Source organism: Theropithecus gelada, chromosome 2, assembly GCF_003255815.1.
Source record: "Theropithecus gelada isolate Dixy chromosome 2, Tgel_1.0, whole genome shotgun sequence".
NCBI classification, from domain to species: domain Eukaryota; kingdom Metazoa; phylum Chordata; class Mammalia; order Primates; family Cercopithecidae; genus Theropithecus; species Theropithecus gelada.
This window is the reverse complement of record NC_037669.1, coordinates 98,870,780-98,887,703: the sequence shown is the minus strand read 5'-3', so window position 1 is coordinate 98,887,703 and position 16,924 is coordinate 98,870,780. Positions and strand designations below refer to the sequence as shown.

The following is a 16,924-nucleotide window of genomic DNA, read 5'->3' as shown; positions in this document are numbered from 1 at the left end:
AAGAAAACACTGGACTTGAACAACACTTTAGACCAATGAACTAACAGACATATGCAGAACATTCCATCCAACAGCAACAAAACATACAATCTTCTCAAGTACACATGGAACATTCTTCAGGATAGATTACATGTGAGGACAAGTCTTGACATGTCTTCACGAGTATTCACAAATTTAAAGAAGACTGAAATAATAACATGTACCTTTACCAACTAGAATGGTATTAAACTAAAAAACCAACAACAGGAATAATTTTGGAAAACTGACAAATACATGAAAAACAACACGTTCCTGAACAACCATTGAGTTAATAAAGAAATTAAAAGGGAAATTTAAAAAAAAATTGAGACAAACGAAAATGGAGATACAAAATTCTAAAACTTATGGGATACAGCAAAAACAGTTCTGAGAAAAAAGTTTATTGCAATAAGTGCCTACATCAAAAGAGAAAGGTCTCATATAAACAACTTAATGTTATGCCTCTAAAAAAAAGAACACACCAAACTCAATTTTAGCAGAAAAATTAAAAATATCAGAGCAGATAACAGTGAAATAGAACTAGAAGAGCAATACTAAAATAAACTGAAACTTGTATTTTTGAAAAAATAAAAATTGAGAAACCTTTAAGAAAAAAAAGAGATGACTCAAATAAATAAAATCAGAAATGAAAGAGAAGACATTAAACAGAAATACAAAAAACCATAAGAGACCATTGTGAACAATTAAATGCCAAAAAAATTGAATAACTGAGAAGAAAGGATGTATTCCTAAACACATATAACCTATTAAGACTAAATCATAAAGAAAAAGAAAACCTGGGCCAGGCAGTATGGCTCATGCCTGTAATCCGAGGACTTTGGGAGGCCAAGGCAGGCAGATCACCTGAGGTCAGGAGTTCAAGACCAGGCTGGCCAATATGGTGAAACCCCATTTCTAATAAAAATACAAAAATTAGCCAGGAGTGGTGGTGCATGCCTGTAATGCCAGCTACTCAGGAGGCTGAGGCAAGAGAATCACTTGAATCCAGGAGGCAGAGGTTGCAGTGAGCAGAGATCACATCACAGCACTCCAGGCTGGGTAACAGAGTGAGACTCTGTCAAAAAAAAAGAAGAAGAAATAGAAAATCTGAACAGATCAACAAGGAGATTGAATAAATAGTAAAATGTCTTCTGTCAAAGAAAAGTCCAGGACCTAATGGTTTCACTGTTGAATTCTACCAGACTTTTAAAGAAAAACTAATACCAATCCTTCACAAACTCTTCCAAAAAATCAAAGGAGAAATAATACTTCCAAATTCTTTTTATGAGCCCAGCATTACCCTCATACCAAAGCCAGACAAGGATATCACAAGAATAGAAAACTACAGGCCAATGTCTTTGATAAATACAGATGTAAAAATACTCAATAAAATGCTAATAAACTGAATTCCACAATATAGTAAGAGGTTCATTCACTATGATCAAATGAGATTTATCTCTGGCATGCAAGGATGGTCCAACATATGCAAATCAATAACATATCACATAAGAATGAAGGAAAAAATTATATAATCAATAGAAGCATAGAAATAATTTGACAAAATTCAACATATTTTCATGATTTAAAAACTCTCAACAAATCAATGTACCTCAACATAATAAAGGACATAGATGATAAGCACAGCTAACATTATATTTAATGATGAAAAAATAAAACATTTTCCTCTAATATCCAGAAGAACACAAGGATGCTCACTCTTGCCACTTACATTGAACACAGTATTAGAAGACTTTACCAGAGTAATTAGGCAAGAGAAAAAAAGAAAAGGCATTCATAAAGGAAGAAGTGGAATTGTTGCTGTTTATCAACAATATGATCTTGTATATGGAAAACCCTAAAGATTCCACCATATAAAACTGCTAGAACTAGTAAATACAGGCTGGGCACACTGGCTCACGCCTGTAATCCCAGCACTTTGGGAGGCTGAGGCGGGAGGTTCACTTGCAGTCAGGAGTTCAAGACCAGCCTGGTCAACATGGTGAAACCCCGTTTCTAATAAAAATACAAAAATTAGCCAGGTGTGGTGGCACACACCTGTAATCCCAGCTACATGGGAGGCTGAGGTGGGAGAATTGCTTGAACCTGGTAGGCGGAGGTTGCAGTGAGCTAAGATTGCACCACTGCACTCCAGGCTAGGCAACAGAGTGAGATTCTGTCAAAAAAAAAAAAAAAGGAAAAAAAAAAAAAAAAAAAGGAGGAGGAGGAGGAGGAGGAGGAGGAAGAGGAGGAGAAGAAGGAGGAGAGTAAGTAATAAATACAGTTAAGTTGCAGGATATAATATTAACACACAAAACTCAGCAGCGTTTCTATACACTAACAACAAACTTTCTGGAAAATGAAAGAAAAGTCATTTACAATAGTTGTAAAAAAAATACTTGGGAATAAATTTAAGATGGTGAAAGAATTGTACCCTGAAAACTATAGAAAATTAAAAAGAAAAAGAAAAGAAACTAACAAAGACTTGGATAAATGGAAAGATATCCCATGTTCATGAATTGGAGGAATTAATATTGTTAAAATGTCTGTTCTGCCTAAAGCAATCTACAGATTCAATGCAGCAATCCCTAATAAAATTTCAATAGCATTTTTCATAAAAATAGGCAAAACAATTGTAAAATTCAAATGGTACCACAAAATAAATTCATATGGAGCCCCCAAATGGCCAAGGCAATATTGAAAAAAAAAAAAAAAAAATGAAGCTAGAGACGTGACACTTCCTGATTTCAAACTATACTACAAAGCTATAGTAACTTAAAAAGCATGGTACTGGCATAAAAATAGACACACTGATCAGTAGAACAGAATAGAGAGCCCAGAAATGAAACACATTTGTAGCCAGCTGACTTTTGACAAAGGTATCAAGAACATATAATAGGGAAAGGACTGTCTCTTTAGTATGTGGTGCTGGGTAAATCAGACATCCATATGTAGAAGAATAAAACTGGACCCTTATCCTCATCCTATATATAAAAATCAGTTCAAAACTACATGACACTAGTCTGGGCAATAACTTTTTAGATTTGACCTCAAAAGTGCAGGCAACAAAAGCAAAAATAGAGTTACATCAAAATATAAAGTTTCTGCACAACACAGGGAAAAAACAACAGAGTGAAGAGATAAGCTACAGACTGATAGAAAATATGTGCAAGCCATACATCTGATAAGGGGTTAATATACAAAATACATATGGAACTCAACAGCACTACAGAAGAACAGTCTGATTTAAAAATGAACAAGGAACTTGAATAGACATTTCTCAAAAGAAGACATACAAATGGCCAAGAGATACATGAAAAGATGCTCATCACCAGGGAAATAAAAATTAAAACCACAATGAGATATCACCTTACATCTGTCAGAATGATTATTATAAAAAGAAAAGCAAAGACAAAAAAGAAAAGAAAAGAAAAGAAACCTTGGCAAGAATGCGGAGGAAAGGGAACTCCTGTACGCTGTTGGTGAAATGTAAATTAGTATGACTATTACGGAGAAGTATATGGAGGCTTCTTAAAAAAATTAAAAACAGAATTACCACATGATCCAGAAATCCCACTTCTGGGTATTTACCCATAAGATCTGAAATCAACACATTGAAGAGAGATATGCACTCTCATGTTCAATGAAGCACTATTCACAGTAGCCAAGTTATAGAATCAATCTAGGTGTCCATCAGCAGATAGAAGGATAAAGAAAATGTGGTACATACACATAATGGAATTTTATTCAACCTTAAAAAAGAAAAAAATTCTGTCATTTGTGACAGCATGGATGGACTTAGAAAGCATCATGCTATGTGAAATAAACCAGACACAGGAAGACAAATACCGCATGTTCTCATATACATAGCATCTAAAACAATAAAATACAAAGAAGCAGAGACTGAGAAGGTGGGCAGAATGGGGAGATGATGGTCAAAAAGGTACAAAATCTCAATTAGACAGAAGAAATAAGATTTTTTTTCTTTGACATATAATGCACAGCATGGTGAATATAGTAAATAATAATGTATACTTCAAAATCACTAAGAGTATACATTTCAAATATTCTCACCACAAAAAATAGGTATTTGAGATGATGAACATTTTAACTAGCTTGATTTAATTATTCCACATTATATTCATAAATTACAATATCACTTTGTATCCCATAAATATACAACTATAATTTGTCAGTTTACAATTTAAAAAATTAAAATTAAAAAAAGAATGTTAAACTGAGATAATTCAAAACCTGAGAAAAGTTCACTAATTTGGCAATTTCCAGGCCACTGATAACTATCATTAGTAAAATTTGCTAGGTACTGTGGACTGAAGTCAGACTTCAAGTTACCAGATCTTCCATGTTGCATTTTCCCACATACCATGTAGGTGGTGACATATTTGCTCCCCTACTGTTTCAGAATTTGCCCAAAGAAGAAGTTAGGAAATAGGAAGGGAGGAGAGAAGGAGGGAAGAAAAGAGGAAGGGAAGGAGTAAAGAAAGGAGGGAGGAGGGAGGAAATAAAAGAGGGAAAGAGGGAGGGAGGCATGCGAGGGCAAGAGAGAAGGAGGGAAGAAGGAAGGAAGGGAGGGAGTGAAAGAAGGAGGGAGGGAGGGCAGGCAGGAAGGCTTAAACCTGGGTTTGCATAGGGCTGACGCTACCAGTGGTCCATAGCTCCTAAGGGTACAAAGAGAGAGGGAGCAACTGCTGTTAGTCTCCCACCTTACCTAGTGGGAATTGAAAATTAGACTACTAATGTTGGTGAAGCTCTGTAAACAGGCTAATACATGAAGCATTTTATTAAGTGAAGAAATAAACCTTTAAAGAAGCAAAGCAAGTCAAGGTAGAAACTTTTGGTACGGAGGGGAGAAAAATTAACACTCCCCTATCTCCCTACTTTTATTCTTCTCCACATATGAGCCATGATCAAGACAAGATATTCCATCTCCAAAGAGATAGAGTGAAGTTCAAGGATATTGCCAAGTCTGTGTTCTCCAGAGTAAGACTTTCCAAGAGATCAAAATGTCAGTGGAGATGGATGTGTGGCTCTTTCTGTCTTCATCTTCCACTAAGAAGGCTGGTGACAATATGGCATAGCCAGAGGCCTGACCCCTGGGAAACACTAAGCCATTCCTTTTTTTTTTTTTTCCTCTTTCTTTTCTCTCTCCTCTCTTTCATCTAGACCCAGTTTAAGGTGTAGCAGTTACCTGTGGCTTAGATCAGCTCTGCTTTAGACTACTGGGCAAATGCATAGCTCTTCATTTATTTATTTATTTTTTTATGACTCTTGCCTCTTCTACTGGTTGTAGCTGATACACATCTACTTGAAAGGGTGAGGGAAGCTTTCTTACATGAAAGTATTAACATCCAAGACTGAAATTTAAACACTGAGGTAAATATACAGGGAAAGCCAAAGCCACCTTTGTCTCCAGACTAGTAGGTAGGTATAGGAAATAGAGAAATGTGTACCTCAGCATAATGAAAAGGGCTTCTGTGCTTTGCATGTTTGTTATCTCTCTCAGAGATGCTGTTGGGATGCATCTGGGATAGTATGCTAGTACTTCCCAGTCCTCTGGTCAATGCTACCACAATAATTTCTTAATATTCCATCCCAACATCTCTAAAATAAGCCAACATTCATTAATTCAAAGAACCCAAGAATTATTTTGCATTAATTATAACCAACTCCTAAAAAATCCAAGACTTATTTTGTATTAATTATAAGCAAACCCCTAAAGGAGTCTCTCCATAAGTTATTTTCAAGTGTTTAATGTTCTGAGAATATTAATATACATGAACGGTTCCCAACTCCAATCATTGTGTTCTTATTATTAGTTTTTCACAATCTATTAGAGAGCTAATATAAGAATATACTTTGAATTTCCAAGCTTTAGAAAGTGCTTTATATCTCATTTTTAATTATTTGAAAATACAACACTCTAAATCAAAGGTAACCTTCCTACACAGAGGCTTTCTTCTGGCTAATTTTATATTTACATCATGCAAATATGTGGTCACTTGCACTAGGGTTCGTTAAAATCAACCTAAACACACAATCTGGAAAAGAAGTATGAAAGCATTTGTGAAATTCAATGTGGGGACATAATTTGTTCCCAAACTGATCAACGCTTAACCACTAAAACCAGAAGTCACATTAAATCAGTTAAGTTAAAAAGTCTGTTTTTAAACTGAAGAACTTGGAGGGTGAAAGTGGCAATGCCTGTCTTAGACATACTGACAGGTTATAAATGTAAGTATCTGTGAACTATGGGGTTCTGAGCCATGGAGCACCCAAGGGCATGCAGCCTCTTCTGGCCAACAGTTAACAAGCAGCCACTCACATACAGCATGGCCCCACATGACAATATGACCAAACATCTATGAGGTTAAACATTTCTGAACCATCTCAGTGTAAGATTTGCCTCTGCTATTTTAGCCCTGCCAAGCATGGGTCTAACACGCTCACTAGGTTGGCATAAGTGCCACTAACAAGACCACATAGGTGTCTACATTGTGCTTGTCACCAGGCCAATACCTTTCAAACCAAGCTCTGATCCTCCTCCTGCATTTGTACTCCCAATTCTGCAGTCCCTTTGGCCAGGAGCTTTGGGTTTGGCTTCTTTACCTGAAATCCTCACCCTCATCCATGGGTCCAAGCTCCAGGGTCCATGGGAGTTTAGCCTTCCCTAGTCAGGGGAAGGACATCAAACACGTTTAGCTCAATGAGTATGATGAGCTAATTCACAATTCTGGGCTTTGCTGAAGTAAAGTACCCCATCAAACTCTATAATCTGAAAGAACTTGATGAATCACATGCTGAGACTTCTCAAATAAGGCAGAAGCTAATGTTTCAACAAAATGTTTTCTTTCAAAAATCTGGAGAGTCTCTGTATTCAGTATATTCATTTTGAATTACTTTCCTAAGAAAACTTAGTATATGAGAGTATCTTAAACCAGCCCAGCTCCCTTCTGAGCCCACAATGGTCTCTGGATCCTCCTTTGATTAGCAAAGATCATTGTGTTGAATTATTCCAAGCATATAATTTATTCTGGTAGCCTGTCCCAAGGGGCTGCCATGCCCTTTTCTGGGTTAGGCAGAAATCCTGAATTTTTGCAGCATGGCCAAAAAGAAGTCCAAGTTACATACTTGAGAGTGAAAAGTTTCGGATAGGATGAACTCAATTATAAAATTCCTGAAAGGAGAAGTTTAACACTTAAGGGATTTCTGCACTGAAGATACACTCATTTTGACAACTCAGAGATAGCTCTAGTGGCTTAGGATTAATTTAAGCAAATATGGCTGGAAGGATTTTTGTGAGAATACAGAAAGTAGGAGTGGCTGGTAATTTCATACTCAAAACTTAAGATACAATGTTATTTATGACTAATTCAAAAACTAAATTCTATTATTAACTCAAAGTTACATAAACTTACTTTCCAATTATGTCCAGGTAATAAGATGGTTAAGGAATGATTGATCATATATTCCAATGCCCAGGAAAGTGCTGGGAAGAGAGAGTAGGGTGGAGATGCAGAGAAGAAAATCCTCTTGGGGTGGGGGTGATCTCTCATCAGCAACACAGCCTGGGGTCTATCCCCAAAAGCCTCAAAGCTTTATCAATTCAATTCCAACTTTAATTCAGCACTTGCTGAATTATAAGAGATTTTTGCAAGCTGGGCAATGAACTGGAGCACATCCTGTAGAGCCCTACACCTCGGAAAATCTTCAGCCATTCTCCTTTTTCCTCCCCTGTCATCTACTTCTGAGATGGTAAGTAAACATTGAGGAGAAAATCAGCATCACTCTTTCATTCACTGGTTCATTCGCAATACACTAAGCATTTATAATGTAAATTTTACAATGCCGGACTGAAGGAATTACAAAAAAACATAACGAATAGTCCCTTCCCTTCACAGACCACATAAATATATTGGAACATGAACTGGATCACAGGATAAAGCACCAGTTGGTGCTGTTGGTCAAAGATGATGATCAACAGGAAGGCAGGGAAAGCTCTTGTGGGGAAGGAGGGACTTGAAGTGGACTTTGCAGGCCATCCGGATTTGGACAGATAGAATGGAGGAAGAAAGGCAAAATAGGCTTGGTCAGTAAACAATGAGAAAGACTCGCAGTTGGGATTTGAACATGCTGTATTTACGCAATTGTGGGAAGGCTAGGAGCCAGGGCCTATGAAAAACAGCAGTGAAAGGCAGGGCTGAAGAGTAGAGAGATGTGGCGTGCAGATTCCTAAGACTCCTAAAGGACAGGAGACTCTAGATTTTATCCTGTAAGCAATGCAATGTGGCAACAATTTCTCCCATTGCTTTCTTATTATAAAAGCAATATATATTCATTATAGACAAATTCCTATTTTTCATTTTTTCTTATCATACTCTGTAAAAATTCAAATAATACTAATGTGTATATTTGTATATAAAAGTATCTAACAGACAATGAAAAGTTCAAGGGCATCCCATCTCCTCAAAATGTACCAAATGTAAAAGTTTGCTATAGATTCTAAGTATATGAGATATTTGTAAATACAGATATATTACACATGGGATATATTCTATAGCTTACTTTTTTTTCATTGAAGAAGACAGTTGACCCCTGAACAACATGGGTTTGAACTACATCCACTTGAATGCAGATTTTCTTCCGCCTCTGCCCCTCCTGAGACAGCAAAACCAACCTCTCCTCTTCCCTGTCCTCCTCAGTCTACTCAATGTGAAAATAAAAATGAAGACCTTTACCGTGATCCACTTCTACTTAACGAATATATCTTTTCTTCCTTATGATTTTCTTAATAATATTTTTTCTCTAACTTTATTGTATTCTCTAGTTTTATTGTAAGAATATAGTGTATGTATTAGTCCATTCTCACACTGCTAATAAAGACATACCCAAGACTGGGTAATTTATAAAGGAAAGAGGTTTAATTCACTCTAGTTCTACAGGGCCGGGGAGGCCGCAGGAAACGTTCAATCATGGTGGAAGGGGAAGCAAACACGTCCTTCTTCACATGGCAGCAGCAAGGAGAAGTGCAGAGTGAACGGGGTAAGGCCTCTTATAAAGCCATCAGATCTCATGAGAACTGACTATCGTGAGAACAGTCTGGAAATAACTGCCCCCATGATTCAATTACCTTCCACCAGGTCCCTCCCACGACATGTGGGGATTATGGGAGCTACAGTTCAAGATGAGATGTGGGTAGGGACACAGCCAAACCGTATCAGTGTATAATACATAAAACATACAGGCCGGGCGCGGTGGCTCACGCCTGTAATCCCAGCACTTTGGGAGGCCGAGGCGGGGGGATCACAAGGTCAGGAGATCGAGACCACGGTGAAACCCCGTCTCTACTAAAAATACAAAAAATTAGCCGGGCGCGGTTGTGGGCGCCTGTAGTCCCAGCTACTCGGGAGGCTGAGGCAGGAGAATGGCGTGAACCCGGGAGGCGGAGCTTGCAGTGAGCCGAGATCGCGCCACTGCACTCCAGCCTGGGCGACAGAGCGAGACTCTGTCTCAAAAAAAAAAAAAAAAAAAAAAAAACATACAAAATGTATGTTAATAAACAGTTTTACATTATCAGTAAGGCTTCCAGTCAACAGTAGGCTATTAGTAGTTAGGTTTTTGGGTGGTCAAAAGTTACATGGAGGCTTTTTACCATGTTGGGGGCTGGCACACCTAACTCCCACGTTGTTCAGGGGTCAGCTATGTACAAGAGACATATTACCATATTTTAAACATATAACTCATTGTGTTAATTTAAACTGCAGTGTCCTGTTGTAAAAATACAAACCCTTAATATTATTAACAATGCCTAGGCAGAGAAACAGTGAAGTTCAGGTGTCAGAGGTGTTTGAACCAGACTGACTCCGTCTTGAATAGGGTAAGATAAGGCTGAAATCTACTGGGCTGCATTCCCAGCAACTTAGGCATCCTTAGCCTCTAGATCTTTACGGTTAAGGGAACAGATTAGTAACATTTACTAAACAGACCTAGACCCAGGAATGTCCTGATATCCCAATGTCTTGAAAACAAAAGAATTCCTAATTTTGCTTTAAATATTGATTTTTGCAAAATACAGTAATTAAGAAAATTAATCCTTTTTTATCACAAACCCTTGTAGTAGAGCACATGATCCTATGATTTTGTTGTTGTTGTTATGCTGTATATAAACAAGCATTGTACCTAGGGGTGGGTGTGTTCCTCCGCTTTCTTTTGGGAATGTCCTACTCTGTCTATGGAGTAGCTATTATTTCGCTACTTTACTTAATAAATTTGTTTTCACTTTGCACTGTGGACTCATCCCGAATTCTTTTTTGCATGAGATCCAAGAACCCTCTTTTGGGGGCTGGATCAGGACCGCTTTCCAGTAACACAGGTACCATCCAGTTACTGTGCAGCAGCCAGTCTGCACAAGGGCACTGGCTCCCAGGCCACAGCCAGCTGTTTCCTTCCCTTGGCACTTTAGAAAAGGGGCAAGGAAGGAGAAAATGGCATCCTTCTGAGAAACACATTTTAACATTTGAAAACTGGGAGTGGCAGTGATGGTGTCTTATTTCAAGGACAGGGGAGCCAGAAGCTGGGTTACAACAATATAAAAAAGAAAGCTATGGCCAGAGAGGAGAAACCTGGGGGCAAGGGGCTTCAGGGGTCAAGTTTAGGCCCTCAGTTCCAGATGTGCCTGGGATATAAAAATAGTTCTTGCCTAAATGAAGCCAGTCTCCTTTTCACTTGGCTATGGTGAGTTAAGTTTCTAATATGAGCAGATAAGAGTCCTAAGCAACACAATGACTGGAAGTTGTTTTGTTTTTCAAATCTTCTAGATTAGCAGTCTCCAGTTGTCAAAATTCAAGTTACTTTCTTGACCCCATACATTTTCCCTCCCTTTTCCCTTTCTTTCAATCTGTCTGTTCAGAGTCAGAAGTCTTACAGCAGTCCCGGTTACCTTCCTCTCTCTGCAGAGAAGTACTTTCAATTCCTTTTTTTAAAAATTTTAGTTCACAGAGAGCTTTACATAGTTTATTCTGTTGTTCAGATTTTTTAATTTTTTAATTTTTGTGGGTACATAATAGGTGTAAGGTGTATATATTTATAAGTTACATGAGATATTTTGGTACAGGCATCTGATGTGTAATAATCACATCAGGGTAAATGGTGTAGCCATCACCTCAAGCATTTATCCTCTGTGTTACAACTAATCTAATTATATTCTTAGTTATTTTAAAATATACAGTTAAATTAGTATTGACTATAGTCACTCTGTTGTGCTAGCAAATACCAGATCTTATTCATTCCTTCTCTTTTTTTGTACCTGTTAACCATCCCCACTTTAGCCCTACCTCCCACTACCCTTCCCAGTCTCTGGGAATAAGATCATTCCACCATATCTCCATGATTTCAACTGTTTTAATTTTTAGCTCCCACAAATAAGTGAGAACATGTGAAGTTTCACTTATTTTACTTATTTTATTTACCTCCATCTCTTTAAATAACACATTTGCTCTGCTGCTTCCAGATTTTTTGAGTTTTAAGCATTATCTACTGACTTCCTACCATGGAATATGAAGACAGAGCTCTCTTTCCGCATCCCCACCTCATATGCATACTGTTTCCACCCCCACACCCCCATTTGGTTATCTCTTACTTTTGCTCAGATTGATATTCAGTGATTACATTGCTGTGATTGTACAAACACTATTCCCAAGTAAATAATGTAGAATATAATAATTATCCTTTCCTGGGAAACTTTCTGTTTTCCCTGGAATTAATAGTTTCAAAGACTCAATTCTCATTTAAATGATGTTTTGAGAATCTGGAAAGCTGAATAATGCTCCCCCACCCCACCCAAAGACATCCACATCCTAATCCCTGGACCCTGTGAATATAATCTTACATGGCAAAAGGGACTTCGCAAATGTGATTAAGCTAAGAATCTCGAGGTGGGGGATTTTCCTGTAATATCCAAGTGTGCCCATTATAATCACAAGGATCCTCATCAAAGGGAGGCAGGCAACCAGGCTGAATACTAGGAGACGTATGATACAAGCAAGAAGTTGAAGTGATGCAAGGAAGGGACCAGGAGCCAAAGAATGCAGGGGGCCTCTGAGGCTATTCAGCTTGGTTTTTCAAGGCAAGGAAACAGAAGCCCCCAGAAGGAATGATGTCCCGACAATACCTTGACTTTGGACTTCTGACCTGCAGAAGCTTGTGGCTTTTCTACTATGTCAAAAGGAAACTAATATGAGGAAGGAGCAAACGTAATTTCTTTAGCCTGGTCCATTGTCTTTACCAAGAAGTTTTCAGCCACTGTTCCTAGTAATGAGATGCACTGCTGAGTCAGCATCAGGTGATGGACCAGGAACCTACAGAACCCAATGTGATATTGATAATATCAATAAACATAGGGTGTCTCCAATATTTATCAAATAAATTTATCAAATAAATTTTGGAGACACCCTATATTTAGTACATTGTTTTGTGGGAAAAATTTTACAAATCGGCACATTTTTGCTCTGTCAAAATGGGATGAAAACTATATTGTTTAAATTATAACAGAGAAAACCCCCTGGACTGGGCGCCTGGACACGTACATCCTGGTCTCAGCACTACTACACCTGAGTGACTTTTTTTTGAGATGGAGTCTCGCTCTGTCGCCCAGGCTGGAGTGCAGTGGCGCAATCTCGGCTCACTGCAAGCTCCGCCTCTCAGGTTCAAGCCATTCTCCTGCCTCAGCCTCCCGAGTAGCTGGGACTACAGGGGCCCGCCACCACGCCCGGCTAATTTTTTGTATTTTTAGTAGAGACGGGGTTTCACCGTGTTAGCCAGGATGGTCTCCATCTCCTGACCTTGTGATCCGCCCGCCTCGGACTCCCAAAGTGCTGGAATTACAGGCATGAGCCACCGCGCCCAGCCTGAGTGACCTTTTTACATAGCCTTAATTTCCTCATTTGAAAATGGAGAACAAGCACCATGTGATATCTGAGGTTTCTTTCAGCTGATACTTTATGAGTCACATTGTGGTAAATGAATATTATTTATCTCTAAACCTGTTAACACTCTACATAAAATTATTTCCATAAATTTTCAGTAAAGATGTATGATAACAAACTGTAACTATCATTTATAAGTCAATATTTTAAAGCTAAAAATCAGACATTGGAATAACCTAGTGTAAAGAAAAGGTAATAACAGCAAATACCTCCATGGTTCTTTCCATGTGCCAGGTACTATTCTAAGTGCTTTACCATAGCTAATGCATATCCCCTCAACAACTCCATTTCACAGATGACGAAACTGAGACTCAGGAGGTTAGGTAACTTTCCCAATGGTCTGTGCTATTACCCATTTTGCAAGCCTGCTTTCCTGTAACTAAAATGACAGAAAAGGGGAAAAGGAAGAAAATAAGATCGTCTAGCAAGTTTAAAGTGTGAATGCAACAAACAAAAACCAACAAGACCCAGATGTGTTTAAAAAGGTGTAATTGGGAACAGAAAAGCATAAGAAAGGAAAGGGGGAATGCTTCCCATGGCAAGTTGAATCTCTCCCCCAACTACAGAAATATAAAAGGCTAAAAAATAAATAAAGAAGAAGAGACAGAAAATTGTTATGGCAGCAAGAAATTCTACCTTGAAAATAAATCTGCTTTGTTAAAATCTTATTTTGCAGAAGTTATTTTAGCATTTGTATACAGCAGGGTGTCTATTATCCCATGACAATCTTTTACATCAGTGGCATCTTTCTGCAATAGTTAATTAACAGCTGCCACTCAGAGTGAGTCCATTCTAGCTGATGTTGCAGGAGGTGCAGAGCAGTATTCGATATTCAACACCAGTGCTGTCAAGTAAATGACAACAATCAGCAGGGAGTGCATTTCATTTTCAGGTTTCTGGTGGAGAAAAAAAAATATTAAGATGAATTGATATGCAGCTTTTACATATCAAATCTCTAAAAAATTTGAAGTCACACTGAAATCAATTCAAGTTATAAGGGGACTTCTAAATGCTCACTTAAATATGAATGTAAAAAATGAAGCTGGCAGAAATAGCCATAAAGGAAAATAAATAAGGAAACGTGGCTAAAGGCAAAAGAACATAATATTCATTCTTTATCTCCTTGCACTTCATCTCCAGATGGCTCTAAACGTATCTGACCTTTTGGAAACTGCCGTTCCTTAGTTTGCTGGACACTTCACTCTTCTGGGTTTCCTCCCTGAATATTCCTTTCCAGTTTCCTGGAGCTTTTTTCCCTTTACCCCACAATAAAGCAAGTGCATTTATCTCATAAATATCTGTTTTCCTATTTGGCCATAAATTCCACAGGGGCAGGAATATAAAGGGCTAAAAAATAGGTGCTGGAGAGGATGTGGAGAAATAGGAACACTTTTACACTGTTGGTGGGACGGTAAACCAGTTCAACCATTGTGGAAAACAGTGTGGCGATTCCTCAAGGATCTAGAACTAGAAATACCATTTGACCCAGCCATCCCATTACTGGGTATATACCCAAAGGATTATAAATCATGCTGCTATAAAGACATATGCACATGTATGTTTATTACAGCACTATTCACAATAGCAAAGACTTGGAATCAACCCAAATGTCCATCAGTGACAGACTGGATTAAGAAAATGTGGCACATATACACCATGGAATACTATGCAGCCATAAAAAATGATGAGTTTGTGTCCTTTGTAGGGACATGGGTGCAGCTGGAAACCATCATTCTCAGCAAACTTTCCCAAGAACAGAAAACCAAACACCGCATGTTCTCACTCATAGGTGGGAACTGAACAATGAGATCACTTGGACACAGGAAGGGGAACATCACACACCAGGGCCTGTTGTGGGGAGGGGGTGGGGGGAGGGATGGCATTAGGAGATATACCTAATGTAAATGACGAGTTAATATGTGCAGCACACCAACATGGCACATGTATACATATGTAACAAACCTGTACATTGTGCACAAGTACCCTAGAACTTAAAGTATAATAAAAATAAATAAACAAATAAAATTTTTTAAAAAGGCTAAAAAATAATTGCAGTAATTGGGTTATTTATTACGACATCACCTAGCCTTGCACAGCCCCTGGCTCATAGTAGGTATTCAAGAAACATATGCGGAATAACTGACATTATAACATGAGCAAAGAAGGCTTCATTCTAGAAATTTGTTGCCTGTGAGTCATTAGAAAACCCATTAATGAACATTAAAGTGTGCAGAAATAAACAAAGGTCACCCAAATGAGAACAAGCAGAGGCTACTCAGAGCTTGTTATGGCAAGAGAGTTGACCATCATTTACATTTGACGGAGACTCAAAGGCAGGCAAGGGAGTGGGAGAGTTTTATCATGAAAAGACTGAAAGGTGTCAGGTATGCACTGAATGGATGTTGTTGGCATGGAGAGGAAGCATGGAGGTAGGTGGCCTAACTAGAAGTGGGGCAACTTGTGCTATTGGTTTGGGGAGCATTTTTGTCTTTCTATAATTGGTCCTGAGTTGGAAGTATGGGCAAAAATCAGAGAAGCTAGTAGTTATTGACCAAGTACTGACCAATTTGGGCCAATTTCTGCAGAGGTTGTGGTTTGGCCTTCTGGACTAATTGCTGCAGAGGTTGTGTATCAGGGTTCTATTTTCATATATGATCTGGCCATTGATCATTTGTATACACAATCTCAAGGGAAACACTAGAAGCATATCCATTAAATTCAGGAAACGAGGATGCCTACTCTCCCAATTTTTACTCAGATTTGGTAAGGTAATCTAGCCAAAGCAATAAAGAAAGGAAATAAGCTGACAATACCAAAAACAAATAGCTAAAAGTATCATCAATTATAGATAATGTGATTGAGAACCCAGGAGAAATGAAAAGAAATTCTTACTAATCAGTATGAAAAGTTTCCTTTAATATCAACAATATCCAGAAAAAATAAATAACTTTAAAATCTCTTCATAACTAAACTACAACTTAAGCTATTTCTTAGGAATCAATTTGATCAGAAATGTGAGACCTATGTAAAGAATAATACAACACATTATGTAAAGATATAAAAGAAAAACTGAATAAATGGAAAGGTATAAGACCTTCAATTAAAAATATCTGTGAAGATAAAATCCAAATTGGCATATAATTAATACTGGTGATCAAAATCTTATTGAGATTTTTGAGGAACATAACAAAGTTATGTTTTAAAGTTCATTTGAAAAGATAAATGCATAAGAACAATGGGATATTTGTGTAAAAAGAGAATTAAGTACTTGCCCTATCAAATATCAAAATATGTTCCAATACTATAATAATTAAAATATTCTGATTCAAATACAGGAATTAAGAGCTATACCAATGGGACAAAACAGAGAGTCTAGATGTAGATAATAGGAATTTGGTGTATGGATATATGAATTCTTGCATAAACAGGGGTTTCAAATTCTATGAGGAGTAAGTAATTATGGCATAACTGCCTAATCATTAACAAAATTAAGGCTAAATTTCTATACTTCATATCATTCATAAAAACAAATCCCAGCCAGAATAAGTCTCTAAATATAAAAACAATCTCTCAGGTGGTAAAGGTTATCAGATGGCATAACAGAAAACATTGATACGTCTGACAATAAAAAAGTTTCTAATTGCTACATGACAAAAGACTCAATAAAGTTAACATATATTTTTAACAAAAGTTATATAACATGTGTAAATATCCCTAATATAAAAATTCTTTTGCTAGTGATTCTTACAAATCACTAAGAAAAAGACAAATACCCCAGTTACTCATGAGCAAAGAATGAGGGACAGCTATTTACCAAAGAAATACAAATGATCAATGATTCTATGAAGAGTGCTCAGCCTAACAAAGATGACTACTTGGAAGGGGAAGGAAATAAGGAGATTGGAAAC

The 16,924-nt window shown here is 37.6% G+C and overlaps 1 protein-coding gene across 4 annotated transcripts in view; it reads right to left on the bottom strand.

The window, feature by feature from the left end:
* The window catches only part of ULK4 (unc-51 like kinase 4), a 696,865-nt gene that overhangs the window by 222,577 nt on the left and 457,364 nt on the right, over nt 1–16,924 (bottom strand). The gene's annotated exons all lie outside the window — the stretch shown is intronic.